At 38.7% G+C, this 17,087-nt stretch overlaps 1 protein-coding gene across 8 annotated transcripts in view; it reads right to left on the reverse strand.

The window, feature by feature from the left end:
• The window catches only part of ZNF462 (zinc finger protein 462), a 157,401-nt gene that overhangs the window by 108,504 nt on the left and 31,810 nt on the right, over nt 1-17,087 (reverse strand). For 7 of the 8 annotated variants that reach the window (XM_042448956.1, XM_042448957.1, XM_042448959.1 and 4 more), the window contains exon 2: nt 10,607-10,707. The exons of the other annotated variant lie outside the window; for it this stretch is intronic. The gene's annotated coding sequence lies outside the window, so the exon portion shown is untranslated. The remainder of the gene's footprint in view (nt 1-10,606; nt 10,708-17,087) is intronic. 8 annotated transcript variants of the gene reach the window in all.

Genomic DNA, 17,087 nt, shown 5'->3' on the forward strand with positions numbered 1-17,087 from the left:
AAGCACAACTTGATTTTACAATTTTATAAAGGATACAATTTTACTCCACCATTGTATACAATGGAACTTGAGCCTCTACTGAATTTTGTATCCACAGGTGGTCCTGGAATCAAATCCGAGTGGACATCAAAGGTTCACTGGTAAAATAGAAAAGATCAGGGCTTGGAAAAGTTACTTCTTCATACTATCACTCCCAGCATGGCTGAAGGGGGCTGTAGTTCAAAATATTTGTTTTAAAGCATTGGGGGCCTTTCATACTTAACAATTACAGCACTAATTTCCACTTACACCCTATGGGATCCCAAAATATACAGTTTAGGGTGCGGTACTTAGAATTCTCAGCCAGAGAGCTCTGCTGCCTCACCAAACTACAAAACCATGGATTCCACAGAATTTAATAATGCCAATTAAAAGTGGGACATAGCACCGCAATTGTGCAGTGCGAAAGGGCCCTGGTACAGATAAGCAAGTTGGAGGCTTGGGGCACAGGGCAACAAAAGATAAGAGAAAGAAATAGGGAAGAAGCAATGTAACACCTGGCTGAAGAAAACAGAAAACAGAAATAGTAGTGTAAAGAGTGAGAGAAGAAAGTTTATTATTACTGATATTTAATGTTTTATTTCTTATTGTGGGCAACCCTGACTACTTTGCTGCCTTTACAGTGATCTTTAAAACACTGTAAAATATATGAATTAATTACCGTGGGATAAAAATGTGATGAAAACCAGGCACAGGCCTTTAATATCCAGGAATTGCTTTGCTTAACCCACCCACCTCGCTCCTTGAATCTTACAGTAACTTTTTTAATTTCCCCCTTACCAATGTAAAAAAATCTATGATATAGGCATGAAAACCAGGAGACATGACTATCAGTGTGTTAGGCATGTCTGCAGTCTTCAGTGATGTGCAGCATTAGTAAGCAAGTGTCTAGAAAATAACTGATAATTGAGCCCATATCCACCATTCAGTCACATCCAATTTCAACCAGGTATCCAATTTGGGAAGGTGGGATTGGGGAAGAGAGAAAAGCCTTGTTTCTTGCAAGCTGCTCCCACAAACTTCACTCTAACAGTAAATAAGAATTCCCAAACATTTTCAGGGTGGCAACGGAAATTTTCCAACCTACGCACTCATCCCAGATCTGGAAGCTCTTCCAAAGATTTTGAATACTAGAACAGAAGAAATACAGGACTCATAATGCTGAAGCTGACCCAGCAAATCTAAGACTATATAAAGCATGGGGGCCAGAGCAAAGAGTATTTCACCTGTCTGTGGATGGTGACTGAGGGTATTAACTGATCAAGTCTGGACTAAGGATCTGAAACAATAACACCAAAGTGATTTATATCTGAGGCATCTCCAGAAAAATAATTTTGTGGGAAATTTCTTTTTTGAACCATGGAACAATATGCTTTTCACCTTAACTTAGGCCTGTTACAGACTGCCAAAATAAAGCTGCTTTGGGTCTCTTTGGAGGTATGCTGTTTAAATGAAGCATGCATCCTAAGAATCCGGAAGCTGCACCAAAAGCTGCACTCTGGTGCTTAGGAATGGAGTGTGGCTTTGGCGCGACCTCCGGACTCTTAGGACCCATGCATCATTTAAATAGCATACCTCCAAAGAGACCCGAAGCAACTTTATTTTGGCAGTCTGTAACAGGCCTAAGATAACATTTGGCAAAATCCGCCCCCCAATGTCATATTTCTGCAAGTAAATTGGGTGAAGAAGTCTGTGATTATTTATTTATTTATTTAGCCCAGCCTAGCTATTCCAAAGGAACATTAGACGGTTTCTCCACCATTTGACTGAGCTGATGAAGTCGAGAGAGGATTTATCTGAGCTGGGCTGAAGAACAAAGATCAAGCCACAGCAGCAACAAAGGAGGGGGGAAAGTAGGTGCAAAAGCTATTTTAATCAGTACTGCAAAGCTCAAGTCCACCGTTTTTATAACTGAAGACATTCTTCCTCAGGAGAAGCAAACACTGGATAATATATTCATGTGCTAGAATCTGAATGCAAATTCACCAAGTCTGTGTACAGGGCTTTGCTTTTTTTGTTGTTCTTTGTAATTTTCAGTTTCCCTTAAGATTTTATTTTATTTAGTTCAAAAGTAGGTTGGGATTTAGCTTGGTTAGTTTTAGACTGTTGTTAAAAATAACACTTTTTAACACTGGATACAGTGGTACCTCGGGATACGAAATACCCAGGTTACGAAATTTTCGGGATACGAAAAAATCCCATAGGGAATTATTGTTTCGGGTTACGAATGTTTTTTCGGGTTACGAAAAAACTTTTGGTGCTTTTTTCGGCTTTTTCGCACGGAATCGCGGCTTTTCCCCATTAGCGCCTATGGCAATTCGGCTTACGAAGGCTTTTCGGGTTACGAAAGCGGCCGCATTAAGAATTAATTTCGTAACCCGAGGCACCACTGTATTTTGTTTAAGCAGGAGGTTGCAAGATGAACAGCTGAGAAAGCATCACCTGATTTGCCTCTCTGGTTAATATTAGGAATATGCAAAGTGCTGGATTGCAGCTCCCAGCATTCCTCACCATTGGCTGTACTGGCTAAGCTGGTGAGAGCTGCAGTCCAATATCTGGAAAGCCACACCACTCCCATCCCTGTTCTAGATTATGAAAACATAGAGGTTAAACAATGACAAAGTCTACAGGCCAGATCAGACACACACACTGGTTCTTTTATTATTGTCCAAGAGCTCTCTTAGACAAATATTTGGGGATGGTGTACACAAAGAAAGTCTCACTGCACATTGAAAGTCAACTTCTCAGGAAGAAGACCCACTAGGAAGCCTTTTCCCTGAACAGCCAGCTTTCCATGTACAGGGAGCTCTTGATACATGGGTGCACTTCCCACCACCTTCTTGATATACTAGAGGCACTTCCCATCAACTGCGCATATTAGAAGCAGTACAAACCAATGGGAAAACATCTAGATGATCTCCAAAAGTACAACATACTGAAGCACTCCAGTATAATATACATATTTTGGGAAATAAGGGGTCAATGTCTAGCTGACATCCAAAACGATCATTTAGTAGACAGACCAGACTCATATTGTAATGCATGTTTTTAACTACTACGATACAGAAAATGACAGGACTAAACGTTACACCCAGCAAGTCAAAAGGAAGAGAAAGAGGGTGTGTGTGTACTTGTTAGACCCACTGGCTGCACACAGAGCCATACTTACAAAGCCTCTATAAAAGCACAACCCCTTGTGTAACTATTTTCATGCTAACATAGTGCCTTAACAGGATTCTGGCCTACATTTGTAGTAGAATTAATTTGTTGCTGATTTTTCCACTTGGTTGGAAAAGAGAAGAATGACTAGAAACCAAGGTTGGGAGTAGCATGAACATGCATTTGCTAAACAAGAAAAGACTTTTTGTGAAATTCTGACATACATAATACCAGAACCACCATACCACAGTAGGTTATAGTGGCAATGGGCTGAAGTTAAGATGAAACGAAGTACATTATTTATTGGCTGAAATTCCCAAAGTCTGGCTGATAATAATTTAAAATACACTGATGGAAATTATTAAGATTTAAAAAACGCTTCTGTTTTTCTATAGCTTGCTTTTTATATGTACCTTTTTTGTTCAGAACTAGTAGAGTTGTGATGAACTGGGAGGACACAACATTGGGCACTGCCTTATAAAGGCAACTCAGTTTATTATTTTTAAACTAGAAATCTAGACACCCGTCCCACACATCTAATGGCTTCCTTCCTGAAGGTAGTACAAACTTGTTATGAAGTTTATAAATGTGCCATCACACACACACTGCTGTACCTGTATCTACCAAACTGGAATAACTAAAGTCATCTAATGCTGTCAGATCTCAGGGTAAGAGTGCTGCCTTGAAAAGTCTGGGAGGGCATCTCTCTCTCTCTCTCTCTCTCTCTCTCTCTCTCTCTCACACACACACACACACACACACACGTGTACATCTCTTTATTTTTAGACTTTTTAAAACAATGAATAGTGTACTGTGTGCAACTATGATCAGTGTTTAGTGTTACCATGACTAATTGCATTGCCAGGCTTCCTCTTTTAACATCTCCATGGCTTGTTTCCTGTATCATCACAAAGGGTCATTTCTTGGCTTCAGGTTTTGGCACTGAAATCACAGGGTCTGGCAATATTAGCCATTCTCCATGAAGATAATCTGAATTTTAAATAAATAAATGTAAGAAAGCTGGACAAAAGCTCTTTCCAAAATCACTTATTTTATCCATTCAGGAATGCCTTTAAATCCTTCTCTCCAAAGCTTGGAACAATTACTTTGAGTGACTGCATCCCCCAGAATTCCCAAGCAGCATGGTCACTAGTAGTGAGGCAGAAGGAGGTGTAGTCCCCCAAAAGTAATTTTTCCAATTCCTGCCTTCCTTTTTTTGGCCCTTTCCCCACTTCCCACTATAAAACTCTGTCAATATATTGCTGAAGTCCAACAATATTGTTTCTTTTTGATGAAAGGCCTTAGCACTCTAGCTTGGGCATGTGTAACTTTTCATCCACTAAATTTAACAGCCTGCCAGACAAATATGGTGGCCTGACAGATGATTGACTATTCATATTTATGTCTTTGCAGATAGGCAGCAAAACCAAGAGATTTAACCAAACTCCAGGTGGCCAGTTATGCATTCTTATAAGACTATTTGACCTGAAAGGCCACAAGATGTATTGGATTTGTACACAGCTTCCTTCAACTTGATGTTGTCCCAAAGTGTTGGACTATACCTGCCATCATCCCTGGATAACTCCAGTGCAATATATCTGGAGGACTCCAGGATGGAGAAGCCCAGTTTATATCATCACAGATGCCAGGGTGGTGCAGTGGTATGAGTGTTGGACTACAACCTGAAGGATCAGGGTTTGATTCTTCACATGAGCATAAAAACCCACTGGTGATCTTGGGCGAGTTATGGATGGCAATGGCAAACTCCCTTGCCCAGAAAGATATATGATAGTTCACTTTAGGGTTCCCATAAGCCAAACATGAATAGAAGGCACAAAACAACAACAACAACAATGGCAACCATCCTCCGGAGAAATGTGCCAAAAAAAACTTATGCCGCAAGTCAAAAATAACTTGGAGGCACACAGCAACTACAATGGCAAGCCTCCTCTTAAGAAACATGCCAGGAAAACCCTATGATAATTCGTGTTAGGGTTGCCATAAGTAAAAACAACAACAACAACAACAACAACGACTTAAAACAGAGAAGGAACAATCCTTTGCTCTCTTGTCATTACTGGTACAATCACTCTGACTTCTGCGGCATTTGTGCTGTGTAAACTTCACAAGAGTCAACCCTGAATGACTCTGCCCACCACAGAGAATATGGCTGAGCCAAGGAGAGCTCTAGGATATCCCCATATAACTCTGTTCAATGAATGTGAGCCTTTGTAAGTAAGAGAAGAGCACTACATGTACTCCCGTTCCTAGAACACAGTCAGTGTCCAGGAATAAGGCCTGTCTTTCTGAGCAATCTCTCTGCAGCAGCTGACGCTGTTTCACTTGGGACTGTGAGTGTGCTGCCTTATTTGGGTAGAAGGAGCATTCATATTGACAAGAACTGAAGTTCTGCACTTAAATGTACCTGATATTTACTAAATAATGTAAGAAAGGGGTTTCAACCTTTTTAAAATACACAGACCTGAAATGCATACCGTACATTTTCTGGTCTTTGCAGATTTGAAGAAAGCCAAACAAGAGCTGGCACTTGCAGCTTTGGTGCTGTTATCAGGATATGTGAAGTATGAAGGAAGTTGCTGGGCCGGCAAATTAACTAGTTCATACCTCTCAAAGCCATGTATTTCTTGCTCCAGCCTTTGATGCAAAATTATTTCTAAGGATCGCTTCTAAAGGCCTCAGCTTTACAGACACTCTGTTGCATCCCTTTATCATGACAGGGGTGTGTTTGTACACAAGGAAGTGGTGTTTCATCTTCTGTGGCGAGAGGTCTGATTATTCAAAATGCAGCATGAGACACTGTTTGGCACACTTCCAAAGACACACACACATATATAACCACGCATCCCTTCCTTGCACTACTCTAAAGAGAAAGTTGGGCAGAGAAGTCCATGTTCAACCTACAGTGAGCCCTTTATATCCACAGATACAACCATTCATGGCTTGAAAATATTTTTTAAAAATAAATAAATTCCAAAAATATAAAGAGCACCATTTCACTATTCCATTGTATGTAAAGAGACTTGAGCATCCATGGATTTTGGTATCCACAGGAGGTCCTGGAACCAAACCCTAGCGGATGCCAAGGGCCTACTGTATATTTAAGCTTAAATGCTCTATGTCAAGAGTAATATATCTTTCGTGAGTCATGAAAGTTGTTCTATTGTAAACTAATACTAGGGCTTCTTTGGACTGTAACGTCTCTCTTTACTTGAAGCTGAATTTGAACTGACTGTCAAGTCTTCCACGCAACAGGGGCTAGTCTATCTTTTCTAGGAAAGAAAAGCTGCCTCCTGTAACCTATTGCCAAAACCTGCAGATTGACAAAGTAGCTGGATATACATATTTTAAAAATTATATTATAAATATACTTTTTATATAGCCAGACATGACATAGCCAATGAGTTCAGAAGCCAAGAGGCAGCCTCACATGGAAGCCTGTAAGGGAGAAAGAATGCATTTGAATAAAAGGCATCGGAAAGGGCAGGAAAGAACAGGCAAGCTGTATTTTACAAAAATGCAGTGACTAGGTCAAAGGAAGTATACAAGGAAGAGCACCATGCAGATCAGACAGGAATCAGGATATAAACACAGGTAGAGAAGTATGACTGATTTGACTGGAGAATCAATCTTTTGAGGGTCAAATCACACAGACTTTTGAAACTGAGATTAGTTTTGTTATGTGTCTCAGCACTGAATGGTTATTGGACAAAAATAAAATAATAAAAATAAACTTAGTTCTCCCTATATTTATAGTTGTTGCTAGTTCTACTGACTTAACTGACCAGCAGTAGTTAAAAGTATATCCCCCATGTAAGACCCACAAGGTATATTCCTGAAAATAGGTCCACAAACATTTCACCTGTCTGTTCATACTTAATTTTGTTGCCACATAATCCTGCATTTGGGAAAGCTCTTGGCTAATCCTATGCATGGCTGCTTAAAACAGAAGACCATTCTGTTCTGTTAAACTTACTATCAAGGGTTTTTTCTTTCTTTCTCTTTCTTATGTTATAATGTTCCTTACCAAATCACCTAGAAGTGCTTTTCTTTAAAAAATGGTACTGATGGCCAAGCAATTGAAGTTTTTCACAAGAAAAAAAGAGCATAAAACAGGTGTATAATACAGATCTACCTTGAAATGGAAAGGCCAATGAACAATGCTTTCACCTTAAAATACATTTCATGGGAAAGTTTAACTGAACTGAAAGGTGCAAACAAAAGCTCTCTTCAAAGTTAGTACCAACTATAAAGCGTAAGCCTGTAACTGAACCAATGCTAAACATACAATCATGCTTTTCAAAAGCCAAGCCCTCAAAGTATATGTGAAACTAAATGAATCAGAAATTTGATTGGTAGTGTTTAATAATAGTTCACGTGTAAAATGTATGAGTAGTGTCACCCACAACATCTTTAAAAAAATGTATCTACCATTTGTTTCCAAGGATCAATGCTGAGATAAAAACCTTCTACCATATAAAATTTTGTCCTAGATGAGTTCTTCAGTGTTTTCCTATTCCTTCACATTTCAACTAAATATTAGGGGCTATTGTATCTTATTGTATTTTCTGTATTGTATTTCCCTACTGCTGTTAGCCGCCCGGATTCCTCATGATTGGGCGAGATACAAATAAATCTATATTATTATTATTATTATTATTATTATTATTATTATTATTATTAAATATTAGGGGCTGAATCCAATGGTGGATGTGCTCTTGTAGAATAGTGGATTGCAATATACCTGAGAAGGTTGCAACTCAGGATGTTTTAAAGACGAGGGGAAAAAAAGGTATCCCCCCCTCCCAAATAAATCTGCTTCCTCCAATGACATTTTTCATCAGTCCCCATATTTTTAGCCTTGTAGTTGAGCATTTAGAAATACAATTTAGACAACCAAAGAAAAGGGAATGGTAGAATCCTACAAAATGCAAATCTTCAAAAATTTTAACTTTGCACATCTAGAAGGAAGCCTTTCCGTACATGTACTCTATGCTACAGGATCTATCTCTGATGCATTTACAGCTGTGTGTGAAAATTCATGTGCTGAGATGATATTTCATCAAACTGAGCAAATTTAGAAATCTTGGCTTTTGATAATAAAATATTAGAAAGAATTTCAAGTGGAGAGTTGCAAGTTTGCAAAAAAAAATCTTGGCTCATTAGATTTTATTAACATTACAATAAGCATATTATAAAAAGCATACAACAATTATTATAGTATTTGCATGAAATGAATTTAATTCTTGGTCATTGTTGCTTTGTTTATACAACTATTTCATAAAATATTATCATTTTAAATTTACAGTCACCCCTCCATTTGCCCGGCCTTGGAATTCGTGCCCTCGCTTATGTGCGAGCGGCAAATGCGGGGGGACATAATGGGACACGAACTCACAGGCATGCACCACCATTTAAGCCTATGGGGATTGAATATAAGCAAGTTTCAATTTTTCTGGGGGAGGGGGTGGTGGTGGTCCGGAACAGATCCCCTGCGAAAAAGGAGGACCATCTATATTTATTTGCTTTTTTTTTTTTTTGAAAGCTTCACTACATGCTCACTAACTAAAATACATGAATTGGGAGGGGGGGCTTGTCATTATGTATAAAAACATTTCCCCAAAGAAACTTCTTTTATGATGACCAGTGCCGCAAGCTTTCTGCCCCTGCCAGTTTTGGTCTCTGCCACTGATGTGAAAATTGTCTCAACTCTAGGATAAACTCACTCCACCCACTATGCCCACCCACCCCTTGCCCTCCAAAAGCAGCTCTGGAGAGCTGGGAAAACCTGCCGGAGAGGGTTTCTAAGCATCCTGAGGGGGCTACTATGGGAAAGAGGAAGGAAGAAAATTCCAGAAACTCATCCAGTAGGATGTTTGATCAAGATAAATTTCCAAAGGACAGATTTCCATGGAAAGTGATAGGCTCACCTTCACTGGAAGTACAGTATTTGAGCTGCACCTGAATAGGCATCTGAAAGCTGTAGCTTCAGAAAGCTGTAACTGAATAGTCTACTAAACAGGGGATTGGACTAGATTACCTCTAAGATACCTTTCAGTCCTATGATTTCCTTTTCTATACTGAAACAGAAAGCTTAGATAGCCTCACACTACATTTCTCCTCCTTAAAACAACCAATTAAAGGAGGTCAAATATTATCACCACATACCCCTAATACATTGTCAAGCATTGTCAAAGGCGTTACCCCACAACCTTCATATGATCTCATTCACAAGATCTTCTTCAGAAGCATTTCTGTCACTTTTAGAAAATTAATGAAAGGAACTACACTTGTCCCTCCACATTTGCAACTTTGAGGATTTGATTATTCATGGATTTTATTAATATGTTATCTCTAGGAATATCTAGGTCCCCCAGCACAACTCTATCGTCAACTTTAACTAAAAGTCACATTGAAGGACCTAGAGATTCCTGGAGAGAACAGTCCACTAGGCATTTGTAGCTCCTCCAACACAATTCTATGATCAATGTCTGGCAGATGTTCACCATAGAACTGCACTGGAGGATTCCCAGAGAGGTGTTCTCTCAGGTAAAAAAACATAGTGCTTTTGTTATTTGAGGGCTTTCCATATTCACGGGTGTCCTGTGCCCCTAATATGGAGGAACGAGTGTACTTTTAAGTTTTAGGAACACCCTACACGAATTCATGATATGGAAAGGTCTTAGAAGAGCACAAATGGAAGAATATTATTTTCTTTTTCTTTCTTCCCCCCCCCCCCCCCTTTCCACCTCTTTTGCCTTCAAGAATAACTTTTCAAATTTATACAGCTTTGTCTGATCTGGAAGAAGTACCTCATCCACTTTCACACTATTTTAACTTCAGCCAAGTTATCTATTAAATTTTCTTAACAGAACACTAGCTTGTTGATATCCCCATCTATAATGCTTGAGAATGGCCTGGTGCATTTCACAAAGGATGGAGTAATGACAAGTTATGTGGGTTGCATGTGGTCTGTCTAGGAAATCTAAAGAAAGGTAGGCCTCATTGAAAAGTAGAAATATACATAGAGTTCTATGGTATATACCTCTGTGATATATCCTTAAGACTTAAGAAAACTGGAAATCTATATTGTTTTCATGTGTCTTCAAGAGAACTTTGACTTAAGACAACCTGTCATGGGTTTTTCTTGAGAAGATTTACTTGTACATGTTCTACAGTCTGCATTATTTTAAATGCTTTTTATCTGATTGTATATGGTCTGGTTTTAAGTAATATGAAATGTAATAATGTTTTGGTCTTTGGAAACTATTGTTATTGTATTTCTTGCCCCAAATTGACTTTATTGCATGCCATACTGAGATCTGCAAACTGAGAGTGCAATGTAAATAAATAAATAAATAAGATTTATTCAGAAGAGGTTTGCCATTACCTTTCTCTAAGACCGAGAGTCTGATTTGCTGAGGATCACCAAGTGGGTTTCCATGATTGAACAGGGCTATGAATCCTGCTTAGCACTCAAATTGCTGGTTCCTGGAAATTAATATACAGAGGAAATTTTATGAACAACTGGACCAGAATTCAGGATCAGACTTACAGATGCATAACTTGGGAGTTATACATCCATAGCTGATCAATATTCATGGCCCCTACATAGTCATGATCATGGCTCTATTTCTACAATATAACTATGGTATTCCCCCAACTTTACCAGGCATCAGCTATGAGATGAGAAAAAGGTTGTTCTGCTGGAGATCAGGGCACAGGAGGAAGAAGTCTTCACCATCCCTGGCCAGCCCAGTGGGGCAGCAATGATCATAAACAGGACCTCTGTCACACTTCCCTGTCACAGCCTTGCTGACTTGTAGGAAGGGGTGGAAAGGTCATCCATCCACACCCTGAATACCAGCAGAACAAAGCCCCTTCTCTCTATAGTAATGCCCAGTAAAGCAGGTTTTGGGAGGGGTTGACTGAAAGATGCTACTTAGCTACACAACTAAGGTAATTACTTAACTAAGTACAGTCGGACATCCATACAGATTCTGTGTCCACAGATTCCACCATTCACTGCTTGAAAATATTCCAAAAATATTTTTTTCCAAAAAGCAAACCTTGATTTTTATCATTTTATGCACTTTACTACATCACTGTATATAACTGGACTTGAGCATTCACAGATTTTGGTATCTATAGAGGTCCTGGAACCAAACCCATTGGATACCAAGAGCCCACTACAGCGTATGTAGAATTCTGACCAACAATTTTTGTTCCCAGTTAAAGATTTTTTGTGTGTTTGCTTGTGTGTATTTAGATAAAAGTCTGTGCAACTTCAGAAGCCATCTGCTGTGCTATTTGTGATTTGTTCTTGTGTGCCTTCAAGTTATTTCCAATTTATGGAAACCCTAAAGGCGAAAAAATCACGGGATGTTTTTGGCAAGATTTGTTCAGAGGGAGTGTCCCTTTGCCTTCCTCTGAGGCTCAGAAAGTGTGACCTGCCAAAGTCACCCAGTGGGTTTTCATGCCTGAGCAAATATTTGAACCCTGTCTCTTGAGTCATAGACACTACACTACACTGCTTGGTTTCAGGTATTGTTCAGTGAACAGTAACACAAATGTAAAGTCAAAGTCTTTCATGGCCGGCATCCATAGTTTTTTGTGGGTTTTTCGGGCTATGTGGCCATGTTCTAGCAGAGTTTCTTTCTGATGTTTCGCCAGCATCTGTGGCTGGCATCTTCAGAGAAAGCCACAGATGCCGGCCACAGATGCTGGCAAAACGTCAGAAAGAAACTGCTAGAACATGGCCACATATCCCGAAAAACCCACAAAAAACTAAGTAACACAAATACTTGTCCAACCTCAAAGGACTGACATAAACATGCTTCCATTCTAAGTAGAATGATTTAGAACTCACTCTCTGAAAACCCCACCAATCTTCTACTTATTTTGCCTTCACCATTAAAAAGTTGGTTTTGCATTTGTGACTATTAATATCAAATCACACTTTTTTATAGACAGACAGATATAGACACACACAAACACAAACTCTGTAGAGGCATGATACTTTGGAGCAGGACATAAAACAAATTGAATTAAAAATGAAGACGGTAAACTTTTCTTAAGACACACCAAAAAGCATCCAAAATATGTTCATGTTTATAAACATCATGCATGGATCAATTAAACAAGGAATTGCTTGCAACAAAATACAAATCCTAGAAGACAATCAAGGAATGTGGTTGTCTGGGTTTAAAAGTAACAGAATTACTTTTTCACACAATTCACAGCACAGGTAACTTGTGCATCTCGTTGCTATAGGAAACTCAAACAGAAAGGACATTATTAATAAATGGAAAAGAGGTCCCATAGGGACTAGCATGTGATGAGAATACATTTAGCCCTCCTTATCCATGGATTTTTTATCCTGATTCAAGCATCCACCAATTGAAAATACCATAGGCAAACCTTGATTTTCCATTTTATGTAAGGAATACCATTTTACTATGCCATTATATTTAATGGAACTTAAGCACCCACGGATTTTGGTATCCATGGGGGGTCCTGGAACCAAACCCCAGTGGATACCAAGGGTATTGTACCACCTCATTATTTAGATATTCCCAGTGGGGGGAGAAAGAAGAGGGCCATATTTGCAACCCATTTTTTCAGATAATGATAATGAGGGATGGGATCCAGAGGGGATACACAGAGGGGAAAAAACCAGGATGCGATTTACTAATTCCTACTCAGAGTCAGCTTGTTTTTCAGAACCTATGATCCAATAAACCAAATGAAGCTCACCCAACTTTGTACAGTGAGCTACCAGGTAACTGAGCAACATATCTAAGCCACCATAAAAGACGTTTCTTGAGCCCATGGTGTGTCACCACCAAGGCTGCAAAGTCAGTATGCCAAACTTCTATTTTCCTACTGTCTGACTCTGATGCCTCCATAAATGTCAAATGTATATTATTAGTACATAATAACAAATGTATATAACAAAAGTACTGTAGTAAAATGGTAGCAAATGGCATTTCATCACCACCATCTGAATCATCAGGCTACTTAAACGTAGAACATAAAAAATATTTATTTGATTTAAAACTTCGGAACAAAAAAACTTCCCTAGATTCCTGTGAAAGTAAATATGCAACCAAATATGCATTTATTAAATTTTAAAAGGTTTTTAACAACACTATCCATCTTAAAATAAGAGAGTACAGCAGGCCCTTAATATCTGCTGGTGTTTGGTTCCAGGAGCCCCCGTGGATAACAAAATCCATGGATGCTGAAGTCTCATTAAATGCAATGGCATAGTAAAATTGTGCCCCTTATATAAAATGGCAAAATCAAATTTTGCTTTTTGGAATTACTATTCTTTGAATATTTTCAAGTCATGGATGGCTGAATCCATGGATAAAGAATCTGCGGATACCGAGTGCTGATCATATAAAAAATTAAGACTAACAGAACCTATTATACATATTCCCATAACATTATAAATTTTTATTTTGAAGTCGGTATCAACTCTGACCCAAAATTGCTTCCAACTCTGACTCCCCAACCCTTGCCACTACATCTGCTGATGGGGTGTATTCCCTTTAGCAGATGCAAAATTCTACCAATAGATAAAAGCCTGCTCTCTTTGACATTTTGGAGGAAAGGGTCTCTATCTGAGCTTAAAAGTGGTGCCAAACCTCCTCTAAACTCTTCTGCAGAAATCAAAATGCTCTCTCTCATACCCTGAGTGGCTAACTTAACAGGTTACCTAAAGACCCTACTGACAAATATTTCAGAGCCGTGAAGCACCTGAAGCCTGACTTTCTACATTCAAACTGTTTTCGGCCAGAGGCAGCAAGTATACCATCTGGCAAAGTCAGTATACAAAAGAACAGACTATTATGTGCTACTCCAAGCTTCTCCTTTTGGTTCCAAACAATGCATTTTCCCATACTCCACCTCCTTTCCCTCCTCCTCTTTTCCAAAAAAGCTAAACCATTTGGGCCAGGAGCCAGACACTGTACTTTTAGAGTGTGTTAGTGCTACTGCACTTTGTTCACAACATGTCCATTTCCCCCTTGGGGACAGCCTCCTAATTTGCTTTTTTCTGAAACAGAGCAGCTGTCAGCATGGGCTGTATGAAAAATGTGGGGGATCTCCTTTCTAGAAGCACAAAAGCAAGATGTCCCTGTAGGTCTGCAGTAACTCAACTCAGAAAGCCACGTCTTTGAAAACCTTTTTTTTGTGCAGACAGTTTCACTTCATGCTCAAGGGATATGGTTACATGGATGCAGGGTTCCTCACCAACTCTTCCAAAAATGCCCATTCCAACTGAAGCACTATAATGCATAGACAGACAGGTAATGCTTTAACAACCGAGTTTTCCAAAGCAACATATGCCACGTGCAGAAAATATTACTTATTCTTCATGTTAATGTACAATACTTACACCTCAGCTATGCTTAGCTTTAAATAAGAAATCAACAAAATATTTAAGGACATGTAAAGGAAGGTATCTAACCCCTACATTTAAACAGAACTTGGAAAAGTACTGTTTGAGTGGAGGATTACAGTTCCCAGAATCTGCCAGTCAGGATGGCTAGCCAGGGAATTCTAGAAGTTATATTCCAAAACTCTGCATCATACTGCAGTACTGAGGATGAACCCTTTAATCTGAAAAGTGCATATAAATGCTGCCCTTGTCAACAACAAAACAGGATGTTTCAGTTATGAGCACCCTTTCCTTAGGAACACAGTGTTTTATCTTTGTCTTTGTATAGAAGGGTGCGTCCATCTGTAGCCAAACCAGTACCATCAGTGTCACAAGGGGAAATAGGATTCAACCAGGATTGGCTGAAGATTGGCAAGAGTGGGGGGGGGGGGGGGTTTGGGGGGGGAACCCAAAACTTGTGAAGAGAACCCAGTGTGATCTGAGCTTGGCCAATGGCCAAACTATGTTGACTGATGGGAAACTCAAAACTGATGGTGATGAGGAAACAAGTTCCTTAAAAGAGGACATGAAACTTGAGTAGAGTGTTCTACACTTAAATATTTTGTTGCAGATTCCATAAGTGTTTTCTTTTTTTAAATTCATTTTGTTTTAAACTTATACTGCTCAGATCCAGGCTATCTGGCAGACCGTATCACCCCCTGTGACTCTGGCCGGGCCAAGATCCTCAGGTGAGACTCTTCCCTTTGTTCCACCCCTGTCACAAGCACAGTTGGTGGGGATGCAAGAAAAAGAAAGTACCTTCTCAGTGGCTGCCCCGAGACTTGTTTTTATACTGAACTATTTTAAGTGCTTTTTTATCTTTCAATGGTATTTTGTGTTGAAGTGCAGCTCTAAACCATTTCAATACAGTTGGTCCTCTGTATCCACCCAATCCACCATCCGCAGTTTGAAAACATTAAAAAACATATACATCCCAAAAAGCAAACCTTGATGTTGCCATTTTATAAGGAACAGCACATTACTACAACATTGTATTTAATGGGACTTGAACATCCATGGATTTTGTTATCTACAGGGAGTCCTGGAAATAAACCCTAGAGGATACCAAGGGCCCACTATATTGTCATTAGTTGAATTCTATATTAACTCTCATACTTTTTGTGTGCTTGTAGATGTATTGCTTTTTAAAACTGTAATCCACTTTGAGTCCCAACTTGGATAGAAAGGCATAATAATAATAATAATAATAATAATAATAATAATAATAATTACAGCATGATGTTATGACAAATCTGCAAATCAGCTCATAAGATTTTCTGGAGCTCCCCTTCAGGAAAAGGGTTTTTTCAGTGATAGAGCCTCAACTCTAATATTCCCAGAAACTATCTGTATAATCCTTATCTAACACAAGTGTTACCATCTTTCAGATGCATAGCTAAGCTTGTCTATTCTTTGTTGCTTTTAATATTAAATACCTCGAGCTACGGTATTGTACATATAGGAGTGTTTTATTTGTATCTATTTTTTATCTTTTTTTTAAAAAAAAACACATCTTTTTCATTGACATTTCACAAACACTTCATTTGATAATGGGAATAACAAATATTAACATGGAACAAGGTCCCCAAAATAAGTTCATTGCTATTATGTACATCATTACTATTTCAATAAAGAGAGCCAACTTGCTGTACAAGCAAGCCTCTTTTTACAACAGGTCATGTTATGTCCTCAGTGGTGTCATATTCTAATTCTGACTTCTGTCATTGCCATTTTATTTATTACAATTATCTATTGATTTGTTTATAGTTTTTAATAGTTTCCCTTTATGCTGCACACAGTTATGCAGATAGGGAAATAACTTCGTTTAAAACAATTAGTTAGATTGTAAGCCTGAGGGCAGGGAACCGTCTAACTAAAAAGATTGTATGTACAGCGCTGTGTAAATTTACAGCGCTTCATAAATAAAGGTTAATAATAATAATAATAATAATTTAAAATAAAGGTAAGCCACTCTGATGGCAGTGATAAGCCCTGTCTAAATGGGTGAAAACATTAACAAAATACATATATTTTCTTGTACCAATCAGATGTCCTCAGCATCATGTATCAAGAAGCAACTTGCAAAAATTTCAAAGCAACCCCCCTCCCACCAAAAAAATCAATATAGTCAGATATATTGAAAAAGGTAACAGATTCCCCAACAAAATATGGCAGAGATAAATAGAAGGTTGATCTGAGTTACTGCTAGTCCTGGCTGAGTTATTAGAGGGGATCAACATGGGTCTCTGGGCCACCTCAATTTTTCTATCTTTAATTTTAGCTCATTTTTAAAAAAATTTTTATTGTAGTTTGTAACCTATGTTATAGTGCTACAGTTTTTATGATTGGGATGGGGGTTAGGGTATGGGATTATTTTTAATTGTATATTTATGTTAATTGCATTTTATTGCTTTCTTTGTCTTGC

Source organism: Sceloporus undulatus, chromosome 2, assembly GCF_019175285.1.
Source record: "Sceloporus undulatus isolate JIND9_A2432 ecotype Alabama chromosome 2, SceUnd_v1.1, whole genome shotgun sequence".
In the NCBI taxonomy this organism is placed as follows: Eukaryota; Metazoa; Chordata; class Lepidosauria; order Squamata; family Phrynosomatidae; genus Sceloporus; species Sceloporus undulatus.